The sequence below is a fragment of the Trachurus japonicus genome, chromosome 6 (genome assembly GCF_045865225.1).
Source record: "Trachurus japonicus isolate A0001 chromosome 6, Traja_1.0".
Taxonomy (NCBI): domain Eukaryota; kingdom Metazoa; phylum Chordata; class Actinopteri; order Carangiformes; family Carangidae; genus Trachurus; species Trachurus japonicus.
The window spans coordinates 15,578,546-15,592,974 of record NC_140912.1 but is presented as its reverse complement, the minus strand read 5'-3'; the positions used below and the strand labels follow the sequence as shown (position 1 = coordinate 15,592,974).

Here is a 14,429-nt window from a genome sequence, read left to right as displayed (position 1 = left end):
GCTGTTTGCCCTGACCTGGTGTAAGTTTAGCACAGATGCTCAAAGATTTACCTCTGATCTTTTTTCTTTTTTTTTTTACTTTTGGTTGAGGGGGATTAGTAAAGTTTATAAGTGCAGACAGGAGACTTATGTTCAGTTGTTAATTAGGCGGCTCAAAATGACTAGAGGCCAGAGCCCTGTCACCCCAAAACAAGTCAAAATCCAATGCCTGGATTCGAGCTCAGTGACAAACTTAGAAAATCACCTGCAATATATTCTATCGCATCAAAATTTGAAAGCTTGCACAACATTGGCACATATTGGAAAATTGATCGTCAGAGGCATTTTGCCATGGATTGAGGAAAAAAAAACACAGTAGGAGATGAGTGTTTGTGGAGGTTTAGGTTTTATTTCTTGAGCTAAGCGCTGTTGTCTCCATTCAAGCAACACTTCCTCATTCATGTCAGCCCCATGGTGTTACTCTGTTAGGAATTATTTTTCAGAATATACAGCATTTTGAAAAGATGTATCTCCCCCATGCCTCTCTTGTTCTCTCATTCTCTTGCTCTCCCTCTCTGTTTCTCTCTGTGTCTTACAAACACACACAGACACACACTGCAACATGCACACAACCAGACATGCACAACCCTCTTAAAACCGGTTCTCCCCCCTATAGCAATTTTGTCAGAAGTTGACAATGTCTTGATTTAGTTGTCTGGCTGTTCCGGCCAGTTTTCCCTGCTGCGCTAATGTGAACAGGACATCCTGCTGGGCACCAAAGAATACCACTTCACGGCAGCCGCATAGCTGGCAGCTTTTATTTATGGCGCTACCGAAATGAATGGGTATTAGTGTCCAAACATTTCACCATGCTCCTGCAGCCACACACAAAAGCCACTGATTTCCAGCAAATCTGCACTTATTTTATTCAAGAAGACTAAAGCTAGGGAGAGGGAGAGAGAGACGGAGAGAGGGAGAGAGAAAACATTTATAATGACTTAAAAGACCTCAAAAGAAGAATAGGAATTGCGTTTGAAAAGGATTTACGAGACAGAAATCGGAAAAAAAAAAAAAAAAAAATGGCCCCTCCATTTCACTGCATTTTTGTCAGAGTTGAAAATGGAAAATATCTATATATCTAAAATGACTCAACTTAACTGCTTATATTCACAAAAACTGCACTTCCTCTACAATCACCCAGTTTCAGTTGCCTGGTGTTTGCCTGGTTGTACAAAGCATTGTATTTTCTAGGACTGTACTGGGAAGGAAAAACTAATTTTATCATCTCTAAAATTGTGGATTTTTAAAGTATCTTCACAAATCACTCTTGCTGCCGCTTTGCAATCCAGACTGCCTACTGTCTTGTTAACCTATGAATTTTAAGTGGATGGTTCCCATTAGATAGCAGTAGCCCTGCTGACTCCTCTTGGCTTTTCTGTAGGGAGCAGGCTGAGGCAGAGTGCTCTACTGGCCCGGTGCTGCACTTTGCCTGGTCTCTGTGTCCAGGACCTCATCAGCACAGAGTCCGCCTGTCCTCGTGTCCCTGCCTCTCACCTCCCTGCTCTTCATCTGTCATTCCTGCCCTTCTGCAAACACACTCCACTGACATTTTGAAAAACTCTGGCATTCACCCTCAATATGGATTTTTTTTTTGATTATAGCTTTCTGTCTGTGAAGATTGCACGTATTATTGACTTTGCAATCCCATGACTATTTGCACAGCTTTTTCCTCCCCTCTGCATCTCCGTGAAGTCCAGCAATAATATTCCCCTAGTTTCTCATAACCTCTTTTCATTATCCTTTCTTTTTTTTCATATTTTTTTATTTTTTCCATATATTTTACTAATCCCCTCTGGCTGTGACCCTTTCTTCATGCCACCAGAGATCAGAGTTTCTGCAAAGCTTCGGTCACTGATGTCATTAAGATTGGGATCTGATACACTAGATGTCCATTGGTTAAATGCCCCTAGCCTGAACTCCCTATTGTCCCCTAATTCCAAGCGGCAGCTCTGTTTCACTTTCTCTGTAATAGCCCATAGGTTAAAGTTCTACTGCTTTTGCTTTGAATTTACATCTTTCACCGGCTCCAGTCCCTTGTTCTGAGCTGACGTTTTCTTTTTCTTTTTTTTGTCATCCTTTCATTCCTAGCAAGCCTCAGTGCCTGCAGGCAGCACGGCTGTTTGTGCTGTAGCTTTCCTGAAAATCTCCCACATCCAGCCACCTTTTGGAGGGTCAGAGGAGAGCAACTTGACTTAACAGGTCAATGTAAGTGGGCTCCGCCCTTCTCCAGAGGGGAAGCCATGGAGCCCTCCATTAGGAGCTGACCTCCACGTTGCACTGGTCTGGCCCCAGCCAGGGTATCACATGGCTCTGCCTGAGACAGGCTGCTCATTAAAGCCTGCTGCCCATAGCAGGATTAGGCCTTTTCATGGTTTATCCTCTACTCTGACAACTGACAATGGGCGAGGATAGCTGCTTCAAATGGAGTGTGCATATGAATCATGGAATTATAATTGCTCTTTCATGATGAGAATATTGGAAAATCTATCCATATGCACAATGCAAAGAATTAATTGGGGTCTGTTTTCAAGGGCACATTGCTACACTATATGAGTCCAAGAAAACGGGAAGGGTAGTAATGAGGCGTTTTCAATACAGCACACTGTCTCTTTCACAGCACCTGTACACACACCGCTGTTTGCACACACACACACATGCTCAGATTCCTTGTGCCTGTAACCTTTACCCACCGTGGTACTTTTACTCAAAGTTTCACTGCACTTAATACACAACGGAGTGCCCTGTTTACTTGTGTTGTGATGTTTTCAAAGAGCAACCCCATTAACAGCAGTGGCCTGTTCCCCACGACCCACTGGTAGCTTCCTAAGGGTGTGTGGGTTACGGAGGGCTGTAGCTTGGGTGCCGAGTAGGAAACTAAGATGACGCTACCTCTTGAGCTATGTGGGAGGGAGATGGCTGGTGTTAGCGAGGCAACTGAGCCGCTATCTGCAACTCCAAGCCCCAGTCATGCTTCCTATTTACACCACAACTCTGTTTGTTTTCATTATTCATATTTCATGTGGTATCATGGCATGAAAGAGAGTTATTTTCTTCATGGTGGAGGGCAGGTTACGGTTGGCTCTCAGGTCGCACGGCTCACAACAAGTTGGGGCGGGGGGCGGCTTCTCTCGATTCAAAGCATCAAAACAGCCTGCACAAATAGAAAAGAAATATTTCCCCTGAGACATAATGCCCAGTGCTCTATAGTCATCCAGAACATGTAGCGTTACATACTTTTCTCAGTTGAAAACATAAAAATCTAAGGGTAAAATTGTCACTTTTAAATCATTGCTTATAATAGCGCAATAAATTTAAAAAGTCATTACCTCATTAAAAGTGTGAACAACACCAGCATCATTTACATATATAGTGAAGCTTTTTCACACTCATCTGCAATAAAACACAATGTGATGAGGACCAGGTATATTTAAAAGGTGTTAATGAACTGCTGATTTAATACACTCCTTTCTATTTCAAATGATTCCCCTATCAATAACCACCTGTCTTTTTTTTTATTTACAACCACAGTGCACATTAAAATGTCTCTATTGTTGTTGCTTGAGTTGAAATGACAGATCCATGATAGATTTTCTGGGAAAGTTTAATTATGAGTGTTCATTAGCTTTTTGAAACTATCAAGCTCACAAGATATATGTATAAATAAATTAATAATTAATTCTGCATTTCCCTTTAACTGATAAAAAAAAAAAAACATTAAATTGTATTTTACTTGATAAGCCAAGACTTCATATTGTTCTTTTTAATTATAATGACCACATGGTAAACAAAGCAAAATGCAAAGGAAATTAATTTAGCTTTGAAAGTATCACAGAAATTCTTTTGGAGAGCTGTCAAAAACAGAAAGAGGACAGAGAAAAGAAGAACTGAAACTCTGTTAGCAACACAATTAAACTCTGGTAATGAGGTCAGACATCAGATCCAGTGCAAGTGATATCATTACCCAGGCTGAACGGATAGGCCGCTCCAGCTGCCATGCTCTTGCTGTGGGATTAGACTCACTGTCCTGAGGGCAGCACTTTTACTAGGCTGACCCCTGCCTGCCACTGGGGCACCAGCCACCCCCCGGGCTCCTGGGGGCTTTGGCCCCCAGTCCTGGTGCCAGTGGCACCAACAGGACTGCAGAGAAGTGAACTGTGTTGCCACGTGGGATGACAGGACTCGCCTCTCCATTAGGAGGCACAGAGACATGCAGGCACCAGCACACAATCCTCCCTGTGTTGCCAACTACGAATTACTGGGTTCCTCTATTTCTGTCAGCTCATTTGTAAAAACCAACCAACAATGACAAGGTGATAAAAGGACATTGTATCAGTGATTAGAGTGCTTCATTTGAACCTGCTGATGGTTAAGATATGCCTTACAAATAAAGCACAACTTCATGCTGTCTTTCTGGAAAAGGAATCCTTTTTGCTTTGCTAAAATCATGGTTCATACTTGCAAACAAGATTGAAATAATGAAACATACAGATTGGTAGCAGTCTAATTTTCTTTCGCTATTGTCTAAAGCCTCGTTTGCAAAGTCCCTAGCAGGAGTCGGCTTAATTTGTCTTTTCTTATTTGGTCTGCTTGTGTGTTTTGTGCTGTTCTCTTTTTGTCTCCCATGATTACTTTGAGGATATCGTTATGACATTCAGCAGCAACAATAATTCTTCTGTTCTAATTCATATCAATTAGTAGGGGATGGTAATTCAAACTGACGGCACAGTGTATCTTGAAAGGCTTGCGAGGATGTTGTGGCGGCAGCATCACTGTGCAGCCAAAAGCCACCCTCCTTTCCCCTTTCTTCCCCCTTTCTGTCTTTCAGTCCACAACAAGGGGCTCCAAGCAAAGAGGACAATACGAGTCGGAGCCAGTACTTTGATAATTAGTTATTGATTGAGAACAATGGCATGGCGTACACTGTCGTATTAGCTAGACGCCAGTAGGTCGCGACACCAAGAGCAGCCATCAAGAAACGAGGGCCAAAACATGCCTGACTCCCCTAATAAGATATTCCTTCATGTTTTTCTCTTTCATTTCCCTCCTCTTTTTCCTTCCTCAGGCATGTTAGTGTTCGGGCTGCATGGGGTCAAAAGTATTAATGCTTGTGCACAAACGAGCGCCTGATGAAGGAGAATTTAATTAGAGAATGCCCACTCAAGCTTCTCATACCACATTGGCCTGTTTTTTTTCTTCTTTATATATTTTTTCTTTGTTTGTAGGAGTTTTCATCGCAAGTGTCCAAAAAAAAAAAAACAGAAAGAAAAAGGAAGGAAGGAAAAAGACAAACAGCATATAAGATATTGCAATGCATTTTCTGGCACTGTTAGTATTGTTTTCATAATATACATTGAACATTGCTTGCCAAATGAAACATGCATAAAAACATTGTAGAGCAGTGTTAGCTATCAAAGACTACCCATTCATGAAGCGTATGTCTGTGAGTGTTATATTGCATGACAAGTGTCTGTTGAATTAGTTTAATCCTTGCCAGAATTGAAATAGAAAAAAAAATAAACAGAATGTGCAGTATGTGTTATTTTACACATGTGACTGACCTGAGCTGTGCATGACACTGTGATAGTCTAGAGTGAAAATAGAGGCACTTCACCACACATGCATATGTGACCGTATGTTGATAGCTGTGTGCTTACAGTGGCTGATGCATGTCAGAGATGGTGTCACTTAGTCAAACTTTGGCTTTTAACCAAGCCGTGTTTACATATAATTGGTAGGTCTCCATGCTAAAGAGGGATATGTCAGCTATGGCATCGGTGTGAAAGAAACTCCGTAACTCACTTCACCTGATCCGTGGCCTGTAAAGATGCACCTGGCATTAAACAGACAGGGCAGGAGCGTCAACTGAACAATGGAGGACTGTCAGGAGCGACAGCAGGGCACGGCTCTACCATCACTGCTCTGACAGGGAGGGCCTCAGAGGGTAAACTGCTTTACTGGAACTAATTAAACAGATGAAGTTATGACATGAATATGCAGATGTTGTTTACATTATACCATATGGTATTATTTCAGGTAATAACGCACAAGAGAGCCTTCCCACTCATTAATGTGAAGGGATGGAGTGAAAACACTGTCTATCAAGAGACACTCGGAGCGTGTTTGAGAAATATGATCAGACTGATGCTCTGGTGTTGAAATCTATTTCAAGCCACTCAATTAACATACATGTTGATAGCTATTACGTTTTGATTTAGATTGTTAGCATACTAGATGGGTAGTAGGATGGGCTGTTCCTTATTGAAAGTAGGATTTCAATTCACTTTAAATCTATCAAAATGTGTCAAATTTCATCTAATTTAAAGTGTAAAATTAATTATCACAACATTAGCAGTGTCTTGTTACCCAGTATGACAATATTTTACTATAACTAATCCACAGCCTCCTATTGGCTCGGGAATTCAAAAGAGTCACTCGTGCAGTTAAATAGTTTTTCAGGGCTGCAGTCTGTAGCCTGATGTCGGCTGTATACACCTGCCATAAACCAAGTATAATTCTCAATTCACAACCTGCATTTAACTCAGCGTCTTTTTTTTTTTTTTTTTTTTGTAAAGTGTTAAAAGTAGTAGAACTGTCTGAATTCTTTCCCCAGTTTTGTGTGCAGCCTTACCATTCCCCCGGAGCGGGTGCTAAGAGGTTAAGAGGGAAAGGGCCGATGGAGTCGCGTTTAGTAAGAAGTGTGGGATCACGGGGGCCAGCTGGTGGGGTGATGGGGAGCGTAATTGTGCCCGCTGTGTGGATAGGGTGGGGGGTGAAAGGATGGGGTGAGAAGCCCTGGAAAAAAAGGGAGGGGAGGGGACACCTCAATTACCTGTGCTCCCTCTGACCCCTCTCTCCCTCTGTCTCTCCATGGACAGACCCACTGTCTGAGAGGCGGGGCGCATTTCCACAGGCAGATGCACATCCCCCTCCTTTGTTCAAGATAGCATTCGCTCCTTTTCCTGAGCTGAGGAAACTTAATTGCAACAATCGCTTCTCTAATGCATTTCTCCTTTATTTGTCACTGTCAAAAAAATTCTATTTTCTCTTTTAAAAAAATAAAATAAATCCAAGGTTTTTTTCTGTTGTGTTTTTATGTTTGATCATGGGACTTGGCCAGGCGGTATTAGATTAAAGATGTACAGCAAAATAAAAAGCAAATTTACCTGAACTGAGCAGTTCTCTCAAACATATTCAGCAGGTTACATGCAGCTGTCATAGTTTATTTTGGAGCTCCTGCTTGGGCTAATACAGTAAGTGACAGAGACTGGTGTAAAATCAATACTTCACAGGAGTGTGATGTCTTAATAAACTCTCTGTGTTGTTCAGACAGGAAAGCTAGACATGTACGAGAAGGACTACAGCGCAGGCCATTGTGAAGCTGTCAAGTCTAGCCCTCAAAAGCAGATGAAGCTGTCAGATTATTAATATATTTATACTGACAGGCCCCAAGTCCACCCCTGAATCCCTCCCCTCTTTCAGTGTCTCTCAAAAAAAATATGCTCAGCTTCAAAGAGAGAGGCCACTGGGTTGGATGCAAGGTCAAAGGCCAAATACATTTTGAAAGCAAATTCTCTTCCTTTTGCAACCTGTTTTTATTGCTGTCGCTCCCCTTCTCTGTAGCGACCATTCAGCTGAAACTTAGGCTGAATTGGCAGCAGCTTTCAAAGCGCTTGGCAGCCTGGTGATCCTCAGGAGCTCTCAGCTGACATCTCTCTGGGCTTGTCTATGCTCAGGGGTCAGCGCGAGCCCTGACTCCCAGGACCCACTCACTCAGGCGCTACCATGAGTCAGTCCCGCAGACTGAAATTAAAATGTGAAAAGCTGTCTGACTGAAGGCATTCCTCGCCCCCCATGGCATTTTCCTTTCTCTGTGACAGTTCCTCTGAGACTGCTTTTTCTTTCATGTTTCTTTTTTCCCTTTAGATTATTTAACAACATGCGAACAGAGCTGTCAAGGAGAGACATGCTTGATCGACAGAGCAAGGGAGTGTCTTAGTCAACATGGGGTTAAATTCGATTTTCTGCATGTTCAGTACGCTAGTCTCAAGCCAGTTATTGCCTTTGCTTGATGTTTTTTGATGGATCAATTATCCATTATAACATGTTGCGAAGCCAAACATAACGGCAACTATGACACCTGTCACAATCTTCTATTAGGCGAAGGAAATTGAAATAATTTAATGACAGCTAATTTAGTCTTTATTTTCAATCTCATTATGGCTGCAGTAATTGTGTTCTATAAAAAAAACTGAAAGCGAAATATGACTGTGCACTCAAAGTAAAGTACCCTGACTAGAGCTATTAATTTGATATCTCTCAGTGAAAACACGAGTGAATAAATTGTGCTTTATCAGATTGAGACAAAAACAAGTTTGAAAAGACTATGAGATCTTAAAGATTTTTTTCTCTCATTTTAAAATCCAGTTTAGATTAAGTTAAAGCAAGACATAACAACATAGGAAATAGAGACAAGAAGAACAATGGGGGGAAAAAGTATAGCACAAATATTAAACAAGATGTAATGTTGGTAAACAGAAGGAGAATAAATATTTTATCATCTTGTTCTTGCACATCTACATCATTCTGAGCAACAGAACAATAAATAACAGAAAAATCTGTATAACCCAGAAGTTCTTGGACACTGACTTGAACGCGAGCCAACACGTATTCCCCGAGCAGTCTGAAATCTTGATGAGAATTTATAATTATCACCACGCCATATTTTCCCATCGTGCCACCTAATAAGTCAAAGATATTACCCCAGATTGGGACAAAAGCAGCGGTGCGAGCTGAACAAATGTGATATGCTTGTCAATAACACGTATGTGAGAAAGCTGCGTGGGAGCGTCTTATCGGTACATGTGTGCATATACTTGAATTTGCAAGTAAAGAGCCTTATTGGGATTACCCACGGTACATTGTAGTTGGTATCATAAAGAGAAAGAGAGAGTAGATGTGTCTTTCTTTTTTTTTTTTTTTTCCAGCGACTCGGTAAGCTTTCTGTCAATGGTTTGGAGTTGAATTGCCTTGGATAGCTCCCCTCATTCCATGGAATGATCTCAGACCTAATTTACTGGGCAGCTCAGGATCCAAAGCATACAAGGCTCTCCTCTGCATAGAATGTGTGAAATAGATAGAGCAGCCATCCCTCAGATGTGCTGCAGTAATCTTCAGCCAGAGCTGGTCCAGCAGGCCTCACCCCTAAAGGGATTGATGCAGTGTCAAAACCTTTGGCTCAGGGGTCATCCTCTCTTCTTGCCTCCCCAATCTGACAAAAGCTGAATTTCTTTCCCCTCACTATTCGTTTCTCTTTTTTCTTCTATTGAATTCATCAGTGAGTGAGGCATGAGATGTGAGATGTGAATGAAACATTTTCATTAGAAGGGAGGAGAATCCCCCGGTCAGAGACAAGGCAGGAGCTGATCTGAGCCAATGACATCCCCACCAATCCTTTCTCTCTCTCTCTCTTTTTTTTATCCTTCTTACTTTCCCAAGCTGTCACTCTCTGCGGTATGTGGCAAGCTGATTGAAATCAGTACTGTGTCAGGGCCGTCATATCTCAGAAAGACATAAAACATGCAGAAACATCAATAAGCAACAGGCCGCTGACAGCTCTCAGGCACCGATCCCGGCGAGGAGAGATGAGGGGAAGGTTAGGACTCTGGGGGGATGCTGTGCAGTTGAAGTGTCTTCTTCAGGCTTCACTGAGACCCAGGAAAGACAAGATAAAGTCTATCAGGTTATCGCCTAGTTCAAGTTGCCTCTCGGACAGCAAGGCCACTGGGACGCTGGATGTCAGAAGATCTGTGCATGTGTGTGCACGACTGTATGTGTGTGTACAGTAAGCCTGTTGTTCTGTGAGTGTGTATGTCCCCGTGCAGGTGTGTAGTATTTGGGGGAAGACCTGAGAGACACGTTGCACTTGTTACTAACCTCAAACCTTTATTTACTTTGAATTAATCTGATTAAAGTTCTGGGAATTTATTGGGCCACACACAAAATGTAATTTATGTGATATGTTTAAATTGCTGAATGAATGTGTTTGAATTACATTCCTTGCTTATTGTGTGCGTGTAAAATACCCAAACACTGCAAATAAGCCTTTTAATGTCACATGCTTGTAAACCAAGATTGATAACATACTAGTTATACCCAGTAGTGACAGCCAAGAGATGCTTTGGGATTTCCAGTGTGTATTTAATTCACTAATGGGAGGTAAAGGTGATAGTCTGTTAGATCACAGCCTGACACTACCTCTTACCACTGCTAATTAGGCAAGTTTTTAGCCCGGAAAAACTGCTGAGTCTCGTGCTTCTCGCACTCGATAATGGTCATCACGGTGCCTTAACCTACCTGTGCAGAATTATGATATGGCACAAATAATCCTGACTTTGACAGGGGAGATATTCACCAGTAATTAGCACGACACACAAGTCAACGAAGGGAGCAGAGTTTTGGCTGGAGTTGCTGGAGTTTCCCCCAAAAAAGTTGAAGCCTATTATTTTTGTTGTTGATGGGTTAACGTCGTGGACAGGCGCCCATCTGCATATCAAATGTGACTCCCATTATTTTATGTTTCTCTCTGCTAACAGCGCCTCCCAGCACTCCTCCATGTTCTCCTCCATCTGCCTCCTGTCCATTGATCAGCCTTCCAGGGCATCAGTCTGTTTAACATCTGCTACAAGTTCCAGCAGCTCAGGTAACTATCTCGCTGCTCTCCACCGCCTATTGATCTTCATGTCCACCTGCAGGAACATCTGTTTCGGCATGTCGTTTGTCAGTGTAACCAGCTACCTTGTTTCGCTTCACATCTTGTCCACTTTCACTCACTCACGAGGAGAGTTTACTCCTGAATGCATCTTAAGTTGCTGTTTGGGTTGTTCCACTAATGAATAGTGAATTAGTCATGATTAGTTCAGTAGCTCTGCTGGGAAATTCAGCTTTATCTGTAAAGATCATGTAAAGAATTCCCTACAATAATATAACTTGAAGCTTTTTGTTTTGTTTTTTTTAATCATTATTTTTTCTTAAGTAACCAAGAATATGTATTTGGAAGCTTAATCTGGGGAACCTTATTTATATTACAATCTTGATTAGATATGCTTTTATTATGCAGTATGAATTACATTTGCAGAAAATTAAATTTAAACAGGGTGGCATGCTCAAATAAAGCCACACAACAAAATATTATAATTAAAATTAAATAATAAATCTATCAATCTTAAGTCAAACAAAGCAAAATTGCTGTTGTTTTTTAAATTATATTTTAAAAATAGCAGCTGTTTGCTGGTTAAGATTAAAAGGAAGCCGGAGAGAAAAGCTTTTATGTATTGTTTTTAATGTTATACTGGGCAGACAGCTTGCGGGACACGGGCCGACAAGAGCTCGCATCTTCGACTTTGTTTCCTTCACAGGCCTCCATAGCTCGGAGGAACTGCCGTTGCGCAGTTTAATTTGCTCTTTTGTAATGATGGGGCGTAGGTTAGTTAATTTCAATTTTTGATTTCAAAAGCTATCAAATACAGCTCAGATGAGAAATCAATTTTCCCAGCTGCCCTGGCTTTGTGGTGAAAAGAACTCCAGCCATTGGTAAACAGCCCGTCACATGACCAAGTCAGGGATTAGTTCAGTAGGCCCATGTTGCCACCACCTCAATTACAGGCTGCCTCTTGTCATTTACCTCCATAACATCTCATTCTCTGACACAACTCATATTTAATTCATGAAAGCCTGCACAAGAGTAATTGTAATATAGATTGTTATAGAAAATTTGACTGATTTTAGACTACAACTTTTTGCTTTGCATGCCAGCGGCAGTGATTGTTTCATTTGCTGTCATTTTGGAATAAACAAAGATAAGAGTGGTGACTGTCTAATTTACCAGTGATTAAAAAGAAAATCTAAAAAGTATATAATTTTAAGATCAGACAACTACGTCAAGATTTTTTTATCCAACAAAATGATGTAGAGTGAAAAATGGTAATGATTGAGTTTAATTGGAAAGGTAGCGTCCTGTGTCATGTTGTAGACAATGACAGTCATCAGCGCCATCATTAGTACTGTCATGTGATCAGCCGTTTGAAAAGGTGACTCTGGGCAGTCCCACTGACAATAAGCACTCACCTAAATAAAGCCGGTTCAGTTTAGATTAAGTCTAGACTGTGTAGAAGCCGGCTGCGTGTACAGTATATAAACTGTCGCATATCAATAGCCAATATTACTTACCAATTAGAGCAGATGTTAAGTGGGGGCCTTTTTGTTCAATTCATAGTCTTCACAGAGTGAGATATGTGCGTTGAGACAACTGCTGTAAAAATAATTGTCAGAAATTCCTTTCTGATACATGTTGCTAATTGTTGACACTACACAAAGCTCAAAGCATCTCGGACTGTGTGTGAGAGCATATTTTACATTCTTATGAAGCTTTGGTTTGGAAATTGAATCCAGTCCAACATTTCTCTCCCTCTAACGAATCCTCTTTTCCTTTGCACAGCACAAATTGACAATTTGTTCAGTAATCAAAAAATCTCCCGTTCACATGGATCAGTTTGTGGAACACAAAGTAGAGAGGAGGCAATTTCTGTACATATCATGAGATTATATCCGTTTGACAGTTGTTATTCTATGTGGTTTCCATGACAACTGTTTGGACGAGGCCTCCAATAAAACCAACCTCAGCTGTCATCTCTTCACCTAAAAGCTTTGTAATTGCTCTCATTTGCATACTACAATTAAGTGTGTTAGCTCACAGCAAGAACAATCAACCTCCACTAAAGACTGGGGATAGTATAATTATTATATCAGTGGATTTGTATAAAACATTAGTGACGAGCCTTTGTTTGACGTTGGTTATACTGTCACGCTAGTTTTACCACTCATTTTCATAAATGTATATATTTTTGTAGGCTGTCAGTAATGCATAGGCCTGGTTAAAAGGATGTCATTTATTTTTGCTCATATTGTCTGCTTATCACATGAACGTAAAAGAGTTTTATTTCTGAGATGATCATTTCCGTTTCTTTATGTTGGTCAATATAGTGAAAGATATTTTTATCCATTTTTGATAGCAGCCTTTTTGACTCAGTGGTGCACTTGACTAGCTAGAAACAGAATGATTTGCAGTAGTGGGAGACAGTTTGAACTGCTGATTGAATGGAAAGGTTATGTGCACTGGGCTCTAAGCATTGTTTCTCTTTCCCTCAGATGCGCAGAGGCTGTAATGAAGAGCTCTTGAACTCCCAGTCAGAGAAGCTGTGACAGGAGTTCAGGAGGATGCCTCTTTGGCTCTGCTGGACGTACGACACACACACAAACACATACACACACATGCACACTCAAGCACACATACACCCAAAGACAGCAACAAACAGCCAATACGGAAATCAAAATGAAGCTGTCAGTCATGCATTGTTTTGCAAATCACGCGTTTCTTTTAAAGCATCCAATGTTCCAACTGAAATAGGAAAAAATATCAAAAATCTACCCTGCACTTCGTTCTTTTATTTTCACCTTTCCTTGTAACATAATTTATTTTTGTCCCTAGCTTCAACATGAAATTAGAGGTTAGAAACTTTATAAGAGAAACTTCCTCAGAGGCACAACTTGAATTTGTGCACTATAAAAGCACCTATATTTCCAGCCTTCTGAGCTTTATTATCAAGCCTGTGATGCTGCAGCACATCTTTGGGCAGGTACATTTTTATTTGGAGTTTTTTTTTTTTTTTTTTTTTTGCCTGCAGGGCCTGAATTGAAATGGAGGACCAAATGGCACAAATGGCAAGTGTACCATTCCTAGCTCTCTGCAGCCTCCCAACACAAACTGGTCAAGCAGAAATGAGACCTGCATCAATTTTAATTTGTATTTATCCTGCTGATGACCTGCTCCTTTCACTCTGCCGTTGGAGGCACAAATTACACCCATCATAACTCTGATTCTAACGGCCCACGGTGTGCTATCAGAAAATTAACATGGTTATATACCACCGGCGGGTTCAAGGTGTCACAACACAATTATACAATCATGCAACCTGACGAGCTCTGACTGGTCGCCGGTGTATGACAACTAAGCTGGAGGGCTACACTGTCTGTCACATCCAGGCGGGCGAGATAAGTTCACTGAGGAGTAGACTGTGCCTCAGTCTCTGCTTCTCTCTATCTAAATCAGTTAAATATCACAGGGCTGCTGCTGCAGTCTGGGGATTTTTTTTTTCTTTTTTTTTTTGGAGGGGGAAGTATAAAGACCCACATGTGAACTTATCTTTGACTTGTCAGAATTTTATTCGGCACAGAAAATTGAGCTTGAAGAAATTGTAAAAACATAAATCTGAGTGATACAATATGAGCTGCTTGTGTATCATTAATAGAATTAACTTATCAATGTGGGAAGTTTC

The 14,429-nt window shown here is 41.1% G+C and overlaps 1 long non-coding RNA gene across 2 annotated transcripts in view; it reads left to right on the top strand.

Moving 5' to 3' along the window:
• Window positions 1-14,366, top strand: part of LOC146985880 (uncharacterized) — a 69,426-nt gene extending 55,060 nt beyond the window's left edge. For both annotated transcript variants that reach the window (XR_015036001.1, XR_015036000.1), the window contains 2 exons: window positions 10,632-10,738; window positions 13,243-14,366. This is a non-coding gene — a long non-coding RNA (uncharacterized LOC146985880). The remainder of the gene's footprint in view (window positions 1-10,631; window positions 10,739-13,242) is intronic.
• Window positions 14,367-14,429: the final 63 nt, after the last annotated feature.